This window comes from Diadema setosum, chromosome 6 (genome assembly GCF_964275005.1).
Source record: "Diadema setosum chromosome 6, eeDiaSeto1, whole genome shotgun sequence".
Taxonomy (NCBI): domain Eukaryota; kingdom Metazoa; phylum Echinodermata; class Echinoidea; order Diadematoida; family Diadematidae; genus Diadema; species Diadema setosum.
This window is the reverse complement of record NC_092690.1, coordinates 17,604,742-17,623,821: the sequence shown is the minus strand read 5'-3', so window position 1 is coordinate 17,623,821 and position 19,080 is coordinate 17,604,742.

Here is a 19,080-nt window from a genome sequence, read left to right as displayed (position 1 = left end):
TAATAGTATAAAAATAGATGATATAGTTATAGATGAAGTTGCATCAATGAAGTTTTTAGGTTTGTTTATTGACAATAAACTTTCATGGAAGTCACATATTGATAGTATTTGTCACACAATATCTCGAAATATTGGTGTTATTAATAGAGTTAAATATTATTTTCCTATTCCCACCCTTTTAATGTTATATTCAGCTTTGATTTTACCTTATTTGAATTATGGCATCATAGCTTGGGGGAACACACATCCAACATATCTCGACAGACTGTCCCGTCTCCAGAAAAAAGCTCTTCGAATAATTTGTCATGTTTCTTGGAGAGCTTTATTTTCTGAAAACAAAATCTTAAAGATAACAGATATTTATTATTATTGTCTTGGCCAATTTATGTAAAAACTTTCTAATAATTTGTTGCCGTCTGTTTTCACAAGCATGTTCGCGAGAAACCGCTCGTTCCATAAATATCCAACTCGTCACTCAGATGAATTCCATCTGCCTTTAACTAGAACAATGTTTACACAATCTATATTTACATTTGCTGGACCTAAATATTGGAACAACCTTTCTAACAGTTTGAGGACATCTCCAAGTTTAAGTTCTTTTAAGAGTAATCTGAAGAAAAATATTTTGAAATAGTTATAAGAATTGTTGATTTTTTATTGGTTGCAAAGAAATGTAAAATCCAACCTTACATTCTATTGAAATTACAGCTAAGCGGCTCCATCCATCCACTTCCACTCGTATCCTTCTATTTTTTTTTGTCTTTTATCTTCACTGCACGCATTAAGCTGCTTTCTCCCCCCCCCTCTCTCTCATACACACACACACACACACACACACACATACTACTTTGTTTCTCTCCTCTCTTTTCCGGCATGACAGCGACTTAGTGTAGGGATTTATTCAGGGTTTTTGTTTCGGAGAAGTTAGGTTATAGGTCTTTTTGTCTTAGTTTCTTTGTTTCATCCATTTTCAATGCTTATCAGTCTATCGATCATATAATTTCTTGTATTACGTGTGGGGGGAATGCAGCCTACAAGCTCAGCTTTTTAGCATTCCTCCCCATTTCCAACATTTTCCTATACCTACAAGTTTTCTGTAAATTCATCCTTTACTTTGTATGATGAAATTTATGCACTGTATTAAATCTTTGTAATATATTTATATGTTTTTGTTGGAAATGAAAAATAAATGAATGAATGAATGAATGAATGAATACAATAACGTTCATCACGAAATATACACATTGTAGACACATCAAACAAATAATATACTGTGCAATTACGGTACGCTTACAACATGTCCAGATAGTTGAGTATTGCGGAGGTATAGAAATATACATAAATAACTTCACCATATATAAAAATTGCATTTCATTGCACGTTGATCTCAAATCAGACACGTATCAAACAATTTATAATTGTATATTTGTAATTACAATTAACAATGTCAGTATCTCAGTAACATCAGTTTATTAGCCCTACTATTTCAGCTGTGAAATGAAGAATGTATACCGGTTTTGTAGCTTCTAAAATATCATTCACGTGGCATGTTTTCCATTAATGCCTTTTGAACATATTTTATGACGCTCTTTGATAAGTGCTGTGATTGTTTGTGGATTGCAATTTGGACGATTCTTTTTCTTTTCGTGTAACGCTAAAGAAGATTGGAAAATATTTCAGTGTGAAAGGGAAAATCACATGCGAAATTAAAAAAGGCAATGATACGGTTAGCTCTCCTGCTACATCTTTCAAATCGTCTTCTATATAGGTAGAGGAAACTTGACACACGTCATCTCTGCTATTGGAGACAATGCCGAATTACCCTGTTGCTCCGACCTATCGGTTCTCAAGGTCACCTGGAGGCTTGGAATCGATGACTCTGAGTTAATTAGATATAGACCAGGAGACGAGGGTCTGTTCAACGTAACACGTTTCGACTTAATGCGATCAGGTGATAACGTTGTGTCATGTAACCTGATCATTACAAATGTATCTTTACATGACGAAGGAAATTATCACTATATCGCTACTAGACCATCAGACTCGCCTATCACATGCATGGTTAATCTAACTTTGAGAGGTGAGTTAACATTTTGGTTTTCCCATGTTGTAAAGAAAAATTGCGAGCCAAGTCAAGTAGAAAAAAAACAATCAGTGTTCCAATGTTGGTCAGTCAGTGCACTGAGCAATATAAGTCAGTAAAGCTTTGTCAATAAAAGGGAAAATCACAGGAAATAGTGTTTAAAGGGGATAGATGGTAACAAATCAGTGGGAATCAGTGGGAATGCTGAGGGGATGATTGTTCCAATCCTTGTGGGATTCATTGAAGAGTATATTATATATCTATTGCTGTGTGAAAATTATTTGCTTCAGAATGGTCTCATATTCAAGTAATGTGCGGTTTAATGTTTCCATGTTAGCATGCCTGTACAGTGACAAGGCATTAAACTGCACATTACTTTAATATAAGACCGTTCTGAAGCAAATAATTTTCACACAACAATATATATAATGCACTCTTAAATGAATCCCACAACAATTGGAACTATCATCCCCCAGCATCCCCGCTGCTTTCCATTGATCAGTTTCTAGCCATCCCCTTTAACATGTTTAATTGTTACAATATCGTTTTTAAAGTGTTCTTTGGCGTTCCTGAGCTGTATAAGATAAAGGTGAAGTAAAAATCAATTCAATCAAACATACATTACGACAATTTCAAAGAAAAATCAATAGTGACAGTGCGTTCGTTCGTTCGTTTGTATTTTGCTGCTCAAACAAATGAAATGAAATCAAATCAAATCAAATCCAAATGAATCACATTGGTGTGACAATTTTAAACTGCAGAATTTGGGCAAATTAAGACCCTCTATACAAAATTGAACGTTGCGCAGGAACCAATGATGTGTGAGTGTGTGCTTATAATAACCCAAAACAATAGACATGAATACCACAAATACGGGTACCAACTTTTCGAGCTCTGCTGACTAGACTTCTGGTCTCTTGGTCCAAGACATATGAATGCTTTATCATATAATTCATGATGAATTGCCCTGGGCACTACTAGTCTGAGTTCATGCTTAAAGGATAAATGCAATGACGTGGAAAAAAAAAACAACCAAAAGTACATGTCTTTATGTGCTTGCATACTCTACATTTCAGGATGAATAAAGACGCTGTGATAGTGGAATTTCTCATGAATAGGTAATTGAGTATTCAAACCCTGGCTATTGTTCAGGACCATTGCCTGGTGTTAACCACACATTCCCACACACACCAATTGACCCCTGTGCAAAGTGAAAGTTTTGTACAGAGGTTTGAAAATAGAGCAAAATCTGAAACCTAACTCAAAAGTAAATCTTGAATTTAATAAAACTGATTTATGCTTTCAGTTTTTAATTGCCTCAAATTAAATTGCACGCTATTCAGTTATTGCTCCTATCAATGTCAGTGTTCTGTGATATGCGGTTTTTGAACTATTAAGGATCAAAAGTGGGAAAGTTTTTTTTTGTGACACCTAATATTAGTAATACATTTGTTATCGCGAAGGAACGCGTTTGTGCGAATCGTATATCATTTCAAGTGCTTGTAAAACTACCACCTGACACGTGCCTTCTGTTTTAACAATTAGTAATGACATATTTCGTTACTCCTTACAGAGGCAGTGAAACCTATTATACTCCGCGTAGGACAAGAATATGTCGAGGAGGGGGGAATTTTGATCGTCTCTTGCATCGCGCAGGCATACCCACTTCCTTCTGTATATTGGCGACATGGAGAAAGTCAAGGTTCTGATTCAGAAGACATGGTGACAACTCGCGCTGTCGGGTCTGGCTTTGATGTAACCATCGTCAATTCGACACTAGCTATTACCCAACGCGAGTTAAAGGGGAAAATCAGTGGAACCATTGAATGCATCGCTAACAATAGCCTTGGAAACGATAGAAAAATTCTCAACCTTGATTCAGAAACTACGAAAGGCAAGTTTTTAGCTTAATATGTCAGAAAATATGTTTTTTTTTTCCATTGGCTGAAATAATTCATTACAGTCATGTATATCTTGGAGGACACGGTGTTAATTCGAATAAAAAAGAAAGTGAAAGAAGAAAGAAGTGTAGAATTAGAAAGTGCAAACGACAACAAACTCGAAAAGTTACTTTTAATAATTATCAAATAAGACTGTGGACTGATTATCTTTTATACGGCTGCGTCTGCCATCTGTAAAATGTCAATACCTTACCTAATACCTAATACCGAAAAAGGAAGAACGTAGGACTTCATTCCTGCATGTATTAATTAATTTATTCTTTCATTCATTCATACATTCATTCGTTCATTTATTCATTCATTCAGCCAGTCAGGCAGTTATGCATTCATCCATTCATTCATTCATTCATTCATTCAGTCAGTCAGTCAGTCAGTCAGTCAGTCAGTCAGTCCGTCAGTCAGTCAGTCATGCATTTATCTATTTATTTATCCTTTCATTCATTCATTAATTCGTTCGTTCGTTCATTTATTCATTCAAGCGCGTGGCACAATGGGCGGGATGCATAGAAGCTAGCAATTACTTCTGCTACTAGCCTTTTACTTTAATCAGTATAATATATAAAAAAGGCAATTGCTTGCGAGCAAAAGTTTGTTGTTTCCAAGGACAAGCAATTGCTTGCTGCTTGTTTGCAAGCACAATCAATTGCTTAGAGACCAAGCATTTGCTTTAAAACGTATGAATAAAACAGACATTCTGCGTGATCTTCCTAACAATTGCTTATATGGTTTTCCTAGCTCTGTAAAGTTATCATTTTCATATTCATAAAAGAAAGACCGCACTTGTGCAGGAGGGGTATAAATCTGAAAAAAATTACTCCTTGAAGTCAAAGTAGTGTAAGAAACTTTTCGTTTCAACAACGGGAATGCCCAGTGGTAAACTCGCAAGATGAGAAGCAAGTAGGATGTCTGGAATCGGTGGAGAGCAACGGGACCTCCTTTCCACGTGTGACCTGGCACATCTGGGCTACTATTGGATACACAGTTATGGGAATTAGCCAGTGTATGTGTATAGATGTGTGTGTGTGTGTGCGTGTGTGTGTGTCTGTTTGTTTGTTTGTGTGTGTGTGTGTGTGCCTTCTGTTTTAATAATTAGTAATGACATATTTCGTTACTCGCTTTAATTGGTCCTTACAGAGGCAGTGGAACCTATTATACTCCACGTAGGACAAGACTATGTCGAGGAGGAGGGAATTTTGATCGTCTCTTGCATCGCGCAGGCATACCCACTTCCTTCTGTATATTGGCGATATGGAGAAAGTCAAGGTTCTGATTCAGAAGACATGGTGACAACTCGCACTGTCGGGTCTGACTCTGATGTAACCATCGTCAATTCGACACTAGCTATTACCCAACGCGAGTTAAAGGGGAAGATCAGTGGAACCATTGAATGCATCGCTAACAATAGCCTTGGAAACGATAGAAAAATTCTCAACCTTGATTCAGAAACTTCGAAAGGCAAGTTTTCACCTTTATATGTCAGGAAATATGATTTTTTTTTTCCATTGGCTGAATTAATTCATTACAGTCATGTATATCTTCGAGGACACGGTGTTAATTCGAATAAAAAAAAGAAGGTGAAAGAAGAAAGAAGTGTAGAATTAGAAAGTGCAAACGACAACAAACTCGAAAAGTCACTTTTAATAATTATCAAATAAGGCTGTGGACTGATTATCTTTCATACGGCTGCGTCTGCCATCTGTAAAATGTCAATACCTTACCTAATACCTAATACCGAAAAAGGAAGAATGTAGGACTTCATTCCTGCATGTATTAAATAATTTATTCTTTCATTCATTCATACATTCATTCGTTCATTTATTCATTCATTCAGCCAGTCAGTCAGTAATGCATTCATCCATTCATTCATTCATTCAGTCAGTCAGTCAGTCAGTCAGTCAGTCAAATCAGTCAGTCATTCATTCAGTCAGTCAGTCAGTCATGCATTTATTTATTTATTCATTCATTCATTCGTTCGTTCGTTCATTTATTCATTCAAACGCGTAGCACAATGGGCGGGATACATAGAAGCTAGCAATTACGTCTGCTACTAGCCTTTTACTTTAATCAGTATATATAAAAAAGCAATTGCTTGCGAGCAAAAGTTTGTTGTTTCCAAGGACAAGCAATTGCTTGCTGCTTGTTTGCAAGCACAATCAATTGCTTCCTGAATAGAGACCAAGCATTTGCTTTAAAACGTATGAATAAAACAGACATTCTGCGTGTTCTTCCTAGCAATTGCTTATATGGTTTTCCTAGCTCTGTAAAGTTATCATTTTCATATTCATAAAAGAAAGACCGCACTTGTGCAGGAGGGGTATAAATCTAAAAGAAATTACTCCTTGAAGTCAAAGTAGTGTAAGAAACTTTTCGTTTCAACAACGGGAATGCCCAGTGGTAAACTCGCAAGATGAGAAGCAAGTAGGATGTCTGGAATCGGTGGAGAGCAACGGGACCTCCTTTCCACGTGTGACCAGGCACATCTGGGCTACTATTGGATATACAGTTATGGGAATTAGCCAGTGTATGTGTATAGATGTGTGTGTGTGTGTGTGTGTGTGTGTGTGCGTGTGTGTGTGCATTTATGTGTTTGTCATTTCATAGCTCCATTGCTATGTCAGGGAATGTTTCCGCACTGCTTGAGTGGGACTAGCAAAAGATATAAGCACAAGCAAACGGTTAAGTTTGTGAATTTAAGCAATTGCTCGAGCTAGACCTTTTGCTAGACGATCTTGTGCTTTTGCTTGAAGCAATTGCTATTTTTATGCATTCGGCCCAATAGGCCGAATGCTAAAACAATTCAAGGGAAAAGCACAAGCTCGTCTAGCAGAAGGGCACCTGTTGCTTGTGCTTTTACATTTTGCTTATCCCGCACAAGTCCAGGCTAGGCTCCATAGAAAGTGCACCTAACCTTGTTTATATATATATATATATATATATATATATATGAAGAGTTTGTTCGCAAAAACCGATATGTCCTTTTTTGAAGATTTTGAAGTACGGTCTCTGTCATAAAGTACAAAATAATACCTTTTAATTGACATATTGGTCGCTACATATAAAGGTACATTTTTGAAGTTTTGGTCAAAAGAAGCAAATATTTTCTTATTATCCTCTTTATTTTTCTTGACCTTTAATCTCAAATATCTCCGTTTGGCAAATATGGACTTATCGGTTTTTGCGAACAAACTCTTCATATATATATATATATATATATATGTATATATATATATATGTAATGTTTTTTGATGGTTTGTTGTCAATTCGAGGGTGCTGATTCCAAATCCGCGTAATCTTGAGCACTTTCGGCAGAACGCAAAAATCCAAAATGGCCGCAAGATATGCTAATTTGGCCATGATAATCCCAGTTATGTGAGTTCTATGACAAATCATTCCATCAAAGTTTTTTAAATTTTTGTTCCTCGAGTGATTCTACTTGCACATGCAAGAATTTTTTTCATTTGAAGAGGTACATTTAGTATTTTAAGCTTATTTTCCATTCAAAATGGCCGCCACTCCTATACTCATGTATTATATAGTAGGGTACCTAAGGGGGGGGGGGGTCACCGTGCATCACCTCAGGACTCCTAGAAACTTACATTTTCAGGATCCTCATGACATACCAAAACATAATCAAGATGTTAAAAGGAACAAAAAGTCGCTGTTCTAGGTGAAATTTAACCCTTAAAGGGCCGCACTTTTTTGAATATGCTCAGACCGCAGGGGGGGGGGGTGGATTACCCCCCCCCCAAGATCTCGGCCATCAGTGGTGCGAACGCGATGAAATTTCGTATGTGTGAGACCCACGTCATAATCTACAAGATTGTGTCATAAGATTTTTTGAAATAATCAATTTCTAATTTTAATTTGCTAATTTTGCAAATTGAGCTCAAAATCATATTTTGGCCTGATTAAAAGCATTGAGAGTCTTATTTTTGACCTGTAAATGTGTTTTAGCATGTTTAATAATTGTACATCACAAAAACTTCCAAAGCTCATTTCAATTCTTATGTATTCTATTGCTTTCAAAATTTCTTATGTACTTCTTTGTTGTTCAACTTTTCTTTTTTTCTTTGTTTTTCGATTGGAAATTGTCACTGACCACTTTTCTACCATAATTAGCACAAAACTAATCAATGAAAGTGATTGATTGTAAAATAATGAGGTTTTCATGACTTTCATATTGAAACAGAGCACCTGTTTCCCATAGGAAATGCACACAAAATCACAAAATTGTGCCCGTTTTGGGGCGACATTCCATTACAAAAATTCAGTTCAGTTCAGTTCAGTTTTATTCACCATCAATTTAGGAATATACAATAAAAAAAAACATACACAAAGATACATAACTATATACAAAGCAAACAAAAACAAAACAGAAAACAATTAAACTTGATGGTGGGAACCCCAGGAGAAGCAGTGCTTATAAATAGGGGCCCCAGTAATGCTTAAATATTAATATACATGTAAAACAAACAAGCAAAATAATTAATATACATTTCAAGGTTGTACATTTGGTATGGTGGGAATGGGAAAGGGAAAAAAAAACCCAGCATGCATATATAAATACATATATATGCACAGATACCATGGAAAACAACAGCGAAAATCCAGGAGAGATGAAAGAAGAGTAGAAAACAAGGTGAGTATGATTTGAAAGGTGAGAGTATATAAGCGATAGATGGACTATAGACAATAGACGTAGTGCTCGCAAGCAATGATTTTCATTCATGTGAGTACAAGTGTGACTAGGATGACAGTAGATTTTTTTTTCAGTTTTCCCTCGGAAGGAGCAAATTAAAGGACAATCTCTTAAATCGTGATAAAGTAGAACTATGCTTTATATCTTCTGGAAGAGCATTCCATAGTTTTGGGAATTTTACTTGGAATGAGTTCAGGGCTAATGTTGTGCGTACCATTGGTTGTCGCAGTGAGTTTCTCTGACGGGTATCATACAAATGAACAGAACTATTTAATACGAATAAATCATTAAACACATTTGGTAATAATCCAGCGTGAAGCTTATACATAAAAACTGAAGAATTAAATGGTATCGAATCAGTAATAGGTAATACACGAAGCTGAGAAAACAGGTTGCTCGTGTGGGCATAAATACAAGAATTAGTTTTAATTCTGACTGTCTTTTTTTGGAGTATTTCAATTTTTTTTCGAAGTTGACTTTTGTATGTATGACCCCAGATAATATTACAATAATTCAAATGTGGCATTATGATACTATTATACAATATTTTTAATACAGTTTGGGGTAAAATGTGCTTCAATCTTCTAAGAACACCAAGGCTTTTTGCTATCTTGAGTGAAATGGCACTGATGTGAGGCCTCCAGGAAAGATATTCGTTTAATACAACACCAAGAAATCTTATATTATCCACCATTGACACAGCGTGACCTCCTATACATACATTTGGGTGGTTACATGGTATTTTTCTGTTTCTTGTTCTAAACAAAACATATTTGGTCTTATCAAGATTCAAAAATAATTTGCTACAATTAAACCACTCATATGAATTAACCAGTTCTGCGTTAACTATTGTTATAAGATCATTCAGATTTTTGTGGGATACGAGAATTGTGTCATCGGCAAATAATAAAAACTTGACTATATTAGAAGAAGATACAATGTCATTAATATGAACAAGAAACAAAAGGGGTCCCAGAACTGATCCCTGTGGGACGCCACAACAAAGATTACCAAAACTGGATTTAACACCGTCCACCGCAACGTACTGTTTTCTATTCGTCAGGTAATTGGTGAACCAATCAAGAGCAATACCACGTACACCATAACATTGCAGTTTACGTAACAGTATGTGGTGGTCGAGGGTGTCGAACGCTTTTGAAAATCCATAAAGACCCCCACACAATAGTTACCAGCATCTATTTCGCGAGATACTGAGTTCACCAAGTTCAGTACACCGAGTTCGGTTGAGTAGTTTTTCCTAAAGCCGAATTGTTGTGGTATCAACACGTCATTGCGAACAAGGTGACCGTGTAGTCTGGCGTGGAGTACTTTTTCAAGGAGCTTGGAAAAAATGGGTGAAATGGCAATAGGTCTGTAGTTTTCTATACTGTTTTTGTCTCCTTTCTTGAAAATGGGAACTACTTTGGCTGTTTTCAAACTATGTGGGATCGTACCTTCAGTCATGGATTGATTAGAAAATAAAACAAAGAGGATCAGCAATATAATGGATACACTTCTTAATAACTTGACTGCTGATTTCGTCAGGTCCAGACGATGCTGATGATTTCATACAGCGAGCAATATCTATTATTTCGGAGACTGCTGTGGGTTTCAAAAAAAGAGAAAAGAAGGATTGTTTTGGGAGAAATTTATCAAAATTCTTACTTGTCATTGGGATATGCTGACGGATACGTTTTCCAGTATTCAAAAAGTATTTGTTAAACGCTTCGGAAATGGACTTTTTGGTGTTCAGTTTATCTTGATGATGATACATAGTTGTAGGAAGATTATTACTCTTTTTGCCAAGCAGATTGTTTATGTGTCTCCACGTCTTATTCATGTCACCTTTTACAGAGATAAACTTGTTGTGAAAATACTCTTTTTTGATATTCTGATAATATTCGTCAAACTGTTTTTATACATGACATAAACCTTGCGTGTTTTATCAGTTGGGTTTCTGATATAAGTTCTATACAATCTCTGCTTCCGTTTTATTGATTTCAAAATTCCCGGAGTTATCCAAGGCTTTGACATATTCTTTATGGCAACTCGAACTAACGGAAAACACATTTCATATAAGTGACAGAATTTGTGAATAAACATTATATATTATATTATTATATTATTATACGACTTGTTAACATTGTCAGTGTCATAGATATCAAACAAATCAACCGACTGGAGCCGCTGGATAAAATGATCTATCTTATTCACGGTTATTAATTTTGTCTTTGTCCATTTTTTTGTTGGACATTTGGGGTTTGTTGCGGTTACTGACATGAAATATAGGAAAATGATCTGAAATATCAGAATAAATAAGACCACTTTTGTAACTTATATCAATACAATTACAAAATATATTATCAATCAAAGTAGCTGTATGGGGCGTAATTCTTGTAGGTTTTGTAATAGAGGGAAACAAACCAAACTGAAAGAGTGATTCAAGAAAACTATTTGTTTTGTTATCTGTTTCATAATTGAGTAAGTTAATATTGAAGTCGCCCATCAAATAAAAATCTCTGTTGACAATATTGGTATCTCTTAGGTAGTCGGAGAGAATCTGCGTGAAAGTAGAGATGTCAGTATTGGGTACGCTATAGCAACAATCTACTACAATGGCTTTATTCGTTTGGGGTATTTCAATAAACACTGAATCACAAACACTACTACTGGCTGGCATTCTAGAACAGAGTGTGAATTCCACACCGTTTCTTACATAGAGGGCCACGCCGCCACCTTGCCTGTTCGGTCTGTCAACATGAACGAGTGTATAGCCATTCAGAGAGAAAGACTCAATTGATGTATCATTACGAAACCAGGTTTCTGAAATACCAATGACAGTAAATTTGTAGTCGACAGCAAATAAGAGTAGTTCCAATTCTTCATGGTTTCGGACAAGGCTTCTTGCATTTACGTGTAATAATGCAAAATCATCAGAAGTTGCTTTAGTTTTATGAAGGAAATCTTCACAGAACAAATAATCACAAAAATTGGAGTCATTGACACTGTCGTAGGCACTCAATGCAGCATTAAAATCATTGGTTATCGGATTAAACTTGTTCATGCTCATTGGATTCACAGAGAGGGAGCAGAATCTTTCTTCATCAACAATTTCATTTAACTTAAAATATGATAATAATGACCATAGAAATTGATCATTACTATCGTAGTGATTAAATGGAAACAATTCAGAATAACATGTACAACAGAATGAATTATAACGTAAACAGTTCTGTTTGGAACAATATATACAAGGGTATAACGGATTCGATTTGACAATACCAGGATTTCGCTCAGCAGTGGAAAAAGGTAGTTCACAAAACAAACATTTGTCACATATCCAATCACATGTTTCATCAAAAATGGTGAGGCTTGAGGGTGTACATTTCAAATGGCACCATGACTTACACGAGACACAGAGGAGTGCGTTTTGATTGTTTCGCACGGAGGTATTACAAACGATACACGGGTATTTCGGAGGCATTTATGAAATTGAAACCAGGTGGACGAGAATATAACTACAAAATGTGTATGTACAGTTGCAAATATAGAGAGAGTGAGAGAAGTAGAAAAAGGTAGAGAGGGGAAAAGAAGTCTCAGACTTACACGTTTCCGAGTTTTTCGAGGTCGTTTACAGTGTTTATTGGTATTTTCTTGTTGTCTGTGGTTAGAACTGTGATTCGTCCGTCTTGGGTCCACGTTCTTTTTACGTTCTTGCGACGTTTTGCTTGCATCAAGAGTCGCTGCCTGTAGGAAGTCAGAGATTCGTTGATGTAGATTCCCTTCCCTTTCAGCTTCGCTTTGGACTTGTATACGAGTTGCCTCGCGTTGTACGTGGCGAAGCGGACAATGACGGCTCTCGGTTTCGGAGGTCGACTTGTTCGCGCGTTGTCGGCTTGTTGTCGAGGTCGCTGTGTAAGTCGATGGCTGCGGTCGATGTCCTTGGCGTGGAGGTCGATGCCCAATTTAGTCTTGGCGAACTGCGAGATGACGGTGTCTGTGCTCTCGTTCTCGTTCTCGGGGAGACCATGGATGACTAAGCAGTTTCGACGACTATACTGCTCCTGGTCGTCGATTTCCTCGTTGACTTCCTCAAGTCTGCGATGAAGTTGTTTTAGCTGATTGGAAAGAGCCTGAACTTCTTTCTCTTGTCGTTCCATGTCCAAGCGGAGGGACTCGTATACCTGTTGAGTGACGTCCTCCAAGATGGCCTCTTTCACGGCTTGAATGAGGGCCGCCATGACAGGTTGAGAAAGGAGGGCACGCCGTATCTTTTCAGATAGGAGACAATCAAGGTCATTGTCTCCTTTGTCTGTTGACTGATTGTCCGTGGTGTCGGTTGGATGACCAGCTGAACTCCCTTCAGGACCGGTGGGAGTGGAATCTACCGCAGAGTTGCCGGGGCCAGTTGTGGTCCGATGTCGTGCTTCCTTGCCTTGTCGTGTCACAGGCATCGTCACCACTTCAAAGTTGTCACAAAATTCAGTTATTTGAACGGAGTTGGTGGTAACAGAGCTTATCCAATGTTTCTTGAGCTCGACATCGTCGACGTCAGGCTGAAAATTATTTCTCAGATGTCATTTCAGCCACGTTGTCAGAGAGAAAACAGTAATTTTAGTGGAGCAACAAGCAGTGCATGACCCTGCGATGCGATGCGATCTTTACATTTAAATGGGCGTGACTTCGCAAAAGTATGCGCGGATGTTGCAAATTTGGTCTCAAAAGTTGCGCGAGACTTGAACAAACAAAGTCAAGAAGCCTCGCGACGAGGCCTTCTCGTGTTACAGAATTATAGCGCGAAACGTCGAGGGGAGGGGGGGGGGATTCCTCCCCGGTCCTTTTAGGGGTAATGTTGCATTCACATATTTTCATTTTTAATTAAGGAGGTGGTATGGTATGCTTTACTAAATGCTTATTCCATATCTTTCTTTTTGATGAACCGAAAGTCACTTAACTTCGTGGGTGCGTTCGACATACCGTGCCCTACATGTACATTGAAAGCCATTTCATTAGGTGAAAGTATGCTGTCTTCGCAACGCACAAAATATTTCGCTGTAAATCTTGATTTGTTTGCATAAAATTTTGTTTTTTGGAAAAAAAATAATATGTACTAACATAACTCTTTCCTGTGCAAACATTTGGCAACGTCATCATGACGCATTAAACATACAGAAAATCTAAATAAACAGTAATAAGCTCAAATGTAAAAAGAAAAAAAATGTATTTCTTCTGTTTCCACGACAACAGGGTGTGCTATTATAACCTATTTACATTGAATCTTCAGCTGGTTATCAGCTCTCATAAGCCCCAAATTGTGTACATTATCACTCTACTTGTTACGGTCATATCTATGCCAATCACTGGGCCCATTTTGAAATTTAGAAAATATTTATTTTTTGTTACAGTCTTATACTATTTATGTAAAAGAAGTTAGTGCCGTTGAAACATCAATGTTCAATTTCCTTAGGTTGTCATAACGGGGCGTTTTGAGAATAATTATGATAACACACAAAGAAATTGTTCACAGATGTATGCTGAGATGTAAATCTTAAAAAAATCTTATCACTAAAAGTCATACTATTAACTGAAGTATTATGAAATACATTCATTACTTAACCGTAATAATTTCTCGTAAGAGTCCCTCTGAGTTGAGAGAAATCCTACGTCGATCAATAGACGGCACTCTACATATCTCATTTTCAAGATATTCATAATTAACATTTTTTTCACACCCAGAAATACTAATATTTGTTACTCTGATAGTGACCCTGTGTGAAATAGCGGTAACTGCCTCTGTCTCTGGGGTGTCGGGGTGGGGTGGGGATGGGGGGGGGGGGGGGGCAGGGGATGTTTGTGCCCCAGGCGCCACTGTCAAGGAGCATATTTTTCCCTGTGTACTTCATCTGGTTGCGGATTATAACACCCCATAGACATTAGCAGGGTGCTTCCATAATGTATACCTAACTATACGTAATGCTTTCATGTATATAGGGCCTACATGTTTGCTAATAAAACACAGGCTATCTTGACTACATAGGCAATGAGTTATGTAACTTGTAATATCACATAACAAATGCAGAGCGCTTTGTGTAATTTGTACTGGGATATAATACTCTGTACACACTTCTAAATGTTTTCAAAGAAATGTGCTCCCCTTTTTATATGTCTTGATATAACTTTATGGTCACTTGAAGATATGTTTAACTGACTTATGACATGATGACGGAAGCAGCGGTTCAAAAGTGGTGCGAATCCATCTTTGGTATAAACAGTAGTTCTCCAGGATTCCTGTAGGTCCTGCGCCACCAACACCTGCACGAGACTTTGCAAACTTCATGAAAGTCTCTTCCATGGTCTTATCCACAGCACATCGATGTCCATAGATGAGAGCGAGCAACAGAGATGGCTCCATTTTAAAGTAGTTGTATTACCCCTGGATGACTTGCCTCAATGTTTGATAGGAACACGTCAAACCAAGTCAGATACCTTGCGTAGTTATGCTTCCAAAGCTGAAGAAAAACTCTGCCATGTCTCCCATGCATTTGTGGTACACCTTGAAGTTTTTTGTCTTCACGGCATAGATCAGCATGAAGAGAAGACGAAAATGGTCTAGGAAGATCATCCAGAATTTGGCAGTCTTGCCCAACTCACCATTTCGGACTTTCTCTTGGTAGATGACATAGTCTCTCAAGTACAAGAGAAGAGATGGATCTTGTAGGGCAGCAAGAAGATTCTCTTTGTTACACTGCCCAATAAGAGCATCCATTACATCTGCGCCAGATTTCTCATGGGCTGGACTTCGTTGCGTCGTGACGTTTCGCGCTGTAATTCTGTAGCGCAACTTTTGAGACCAAATTTACAACGTCCGCGCATACTTTGCGATGTCACGGAATGTCGCCCCGAAACGGGCACAATTTTGTGATTTTGTGTGCATTTCCTATGGAAAACAGGTGCTCTGTTATGAAAGTCATGAAAACCTGATAATTTTTACAATTAATCACTTTTATTGATTAGTTTTGTGCTAATTATGGTGGAAGTGAGTGGTCAGTGACAATTTCAAATCGGAAAACAAAAAAAAAGAAAAGTTGAAACACACAGAAATACATAAGAAATTTTGAAAACAATAGAATACATAAGAATTGAAATGAACTTTGGAAGTTTTTGTGATGTACGTATTGTTAAATATACAAACAGATTTACAGGTCAAAAATTAGACTCTCAATGCTTTTAATTAGGCCAAAATATGGGGCCGAATGCATAAACGCTAGCAATTGCTTGTACTAGCCTTTTACTCGAATCCGTACGCATAAAAAAAAGCAACTGCTTGCGAGCAGAAGCTTTTGGTACCAAGCACAAGCAATTGCTTGCTGCCCTCAAGCAATTGCTTAGAGACCAAGCATTTGCTTAAAAACATATGCATAAAACATACCTTTTGCTAGTTCTTGCTAGCAATTGCTTACGATTTTCCAAGCTCTGTAAAATGAGCTTGAGCTTTTGCTTAACCGGAACGTTCCCTTTTTTAATCATTTTCATATTCATGAAAGAAAGACCACACTTGTGAAGGAGTGGTATAAATCTACAAGAAATTACTCCTGAGTAGTGTAAGACACTTTTTCATTTCAACAACGGGAATGTCCAGTGGTTACGACGCAAAATGTGATGAAAATCAGGTAGGATGTCTGACTTCGGTAGAGAGCAAGGAGACCTCTCTCCGCGTGCGATCTGGCAGATCCGGGCTACTATTAGCTGCAGTGATGGGAATCAGCCAGTAATACGTATGTGTGTATAGCTGTGTGTGTATGTGTCTGTGTGTGCATTTCATAGCTCTTCTGCTATGTCAGGAAATGTTTCCACACACACATGCCCTTTCAAATACATGCTGTCACACTCGCCTTTGTTCTTGTGTTTGCACAGGCGTGAAGTCCCTTTTGTTGAAAACACAAGCAATTGCTTGCGCGGGACAAGCAAAAGGTGTTCGCATAAGCAAAAGGTTATGCATATGGATTTAAGCAATTGCTTGAGCTAGACCTTTTGCTAGACGAGCTTGTGCTTTTGCTTAACCCTATAAAGCCCAAGGGGGGGGGGGCAAATTGTGCCCCCTACCATATTTTCGTTTGCCACTCCTTCACCCTTCACCCGATTTCAACCAAATTTGGTGACTTTTTTTGGTGAATTTAGCTATGTCTAGTATTGTTGGTTGCCATGCAACCATAAACTGACAACCATGTTCGTCAGATTTTGCATGATTTTCCGTTCCAAGTTCAGTTAACAATATAATAATGGATGAAATGGGGGTTTTCTTGGCTGTAATTTGCTGAAGGACCAAATTGTGAAGTAATTATGGTTGTGAATTACCCTGAAATGGTCTTCTTATTATTTCCTTTATTTTTTGTATGACACAGGCATCAAACAATAGATATAATAGAAATAATCGAAAATACAGCATTTTCCAAAGACTACCCTTTTATTTTGTGTTATTTTCACACAAGCTTTGCCGGTAATATCATTTGTATATCTTATTATCAATCTGCAAACTCAGAATTTCAATATTTTGGAAATATGATATGTGATGCCAATATCATGTACCCATTCCAAGCAATACATGATAGGTTTCATATATTTCTTCATATTGTAATGAATAGCGCCCCCACATGTTGACCTTGAGAAATTTCAACCATAACAAAAAGTGAAAGTTGACTTGCTTTTCCTTTGTGGCAAATATGAAAATGATTGAACCATAAAATATATATACTGGGGATAAAGAAATACAAAGAAAAAACATGATTTTAGCGTATTTCCTATGTATTTCTTTATATTTTGGTAAATAGCGCCCTCAGTGGATGACCTTGGGAAATTTCGAATGTTGGGTCATGTAGAGTATGAGTTGCTCTACCCACGTGCCAAATATAACGGTCATACATCATATAATAAAGAAGTTATATAGGGGGGCACAATGTGCCCCCCCCCCCCTTGGGCCTGGAAGGGGTCAAAATAGCTTGGGCTTTATAGGGTTTAAGCAATTGCTTGTTTTATGCATTCGGCCCAATATGATCTTGAGCTCAATTTGCATAATTAATTTATTAAAATCAGAAATTGATTATTTCAAAAACTCTTATGACACAATCTTGTATATTATGACGTGGGTGTCACACATACGAAATTTCATCGCGTTCGCACCACTGATGGCCGAGATCTTGGGGACGGGGGCGAGTCCACCCCCCCCCCCCCCCTCCGGTCTGAGCATAAGCAAAAAAGTCTGGCCCTTTGAGGGTTAAATTGCACCTAGAACAGCCACTTTTTGTTCCTTTTAACATCTTGATTATGTTTTGGTATGTCATGAAGATCGTGAAAATGTAAGTTTCGAGGAGCCCTGAAGGGATGCACGGTGACCCCCCCCCCCCCCTTTAGGTACCCGACTAATATGAATGGCAAAGAAATATGCATAGAAGCAGAAGACGAATACTTAGTCACATAGCTAAGCTTTTATCAAGTTTTGCATGTGCAATGCAAAACTAATGAGTGCCACTAGCAAAACAAGCAAACAAAAAATCAGACAAACAGAAAGTTTATTTTATTTAGGCTTATTATATTCTTTTTGATACGAAAAAAATGTATACTCCTGCACAACGGCAGTGCGTGTGAAATAAGCATTTTTTTTTTTCTGTCACTCAGGTACACTGTTTACCAATTTGTGCGCTGATTATAAATCAGAAGGTTGTTACTAACAAAGGCTTTTTGATGCAAACATCCAAATTTGCTACCTCAATCTGAATTTTTCCCTAGGTATTTGGAAAGATCCACCAAAACTTGAATTGATGCCAACATCAAGATCGTTTATCAGGAATTATTAGATATGAACATTTGATACTTACTTGCCTTGAGATGTTCAACATCAAAATATTCATTCTGATTTCATGAATTAAAAGGCTGAATCCTAGATGATGACACAAATGAAAATTAAGATTAACTGTCCTCGTCTACATTATCTAAAAGCGATATTACACAAACTTTTCAGTCCCGTCATCCGAGAAAGAACATGAGGCAGGGGAGAGTGGAAAATGGGACCACCTCACTTCCTGTTGTCAAATCTCTGAAATGAAAACAATGCCCCAAAGTTTTTAATGTTAATCCAGATGAATTATGAATGGTAGATGAATTTTACCACCGTTTTTTTTTTTTTTTCGGAGTGAATGTGTTTGAGTATAGGTCTATGATGTCGACGGAGACTCTGAGATCTGTACAGTGCTGCCTCATTCTGAAAGCAGTGTTTTAACAACTTCACACTACTTGTCTTTAATCATCGGCATTTGCAGATTCAGGATTGCTCTCGGTAACCA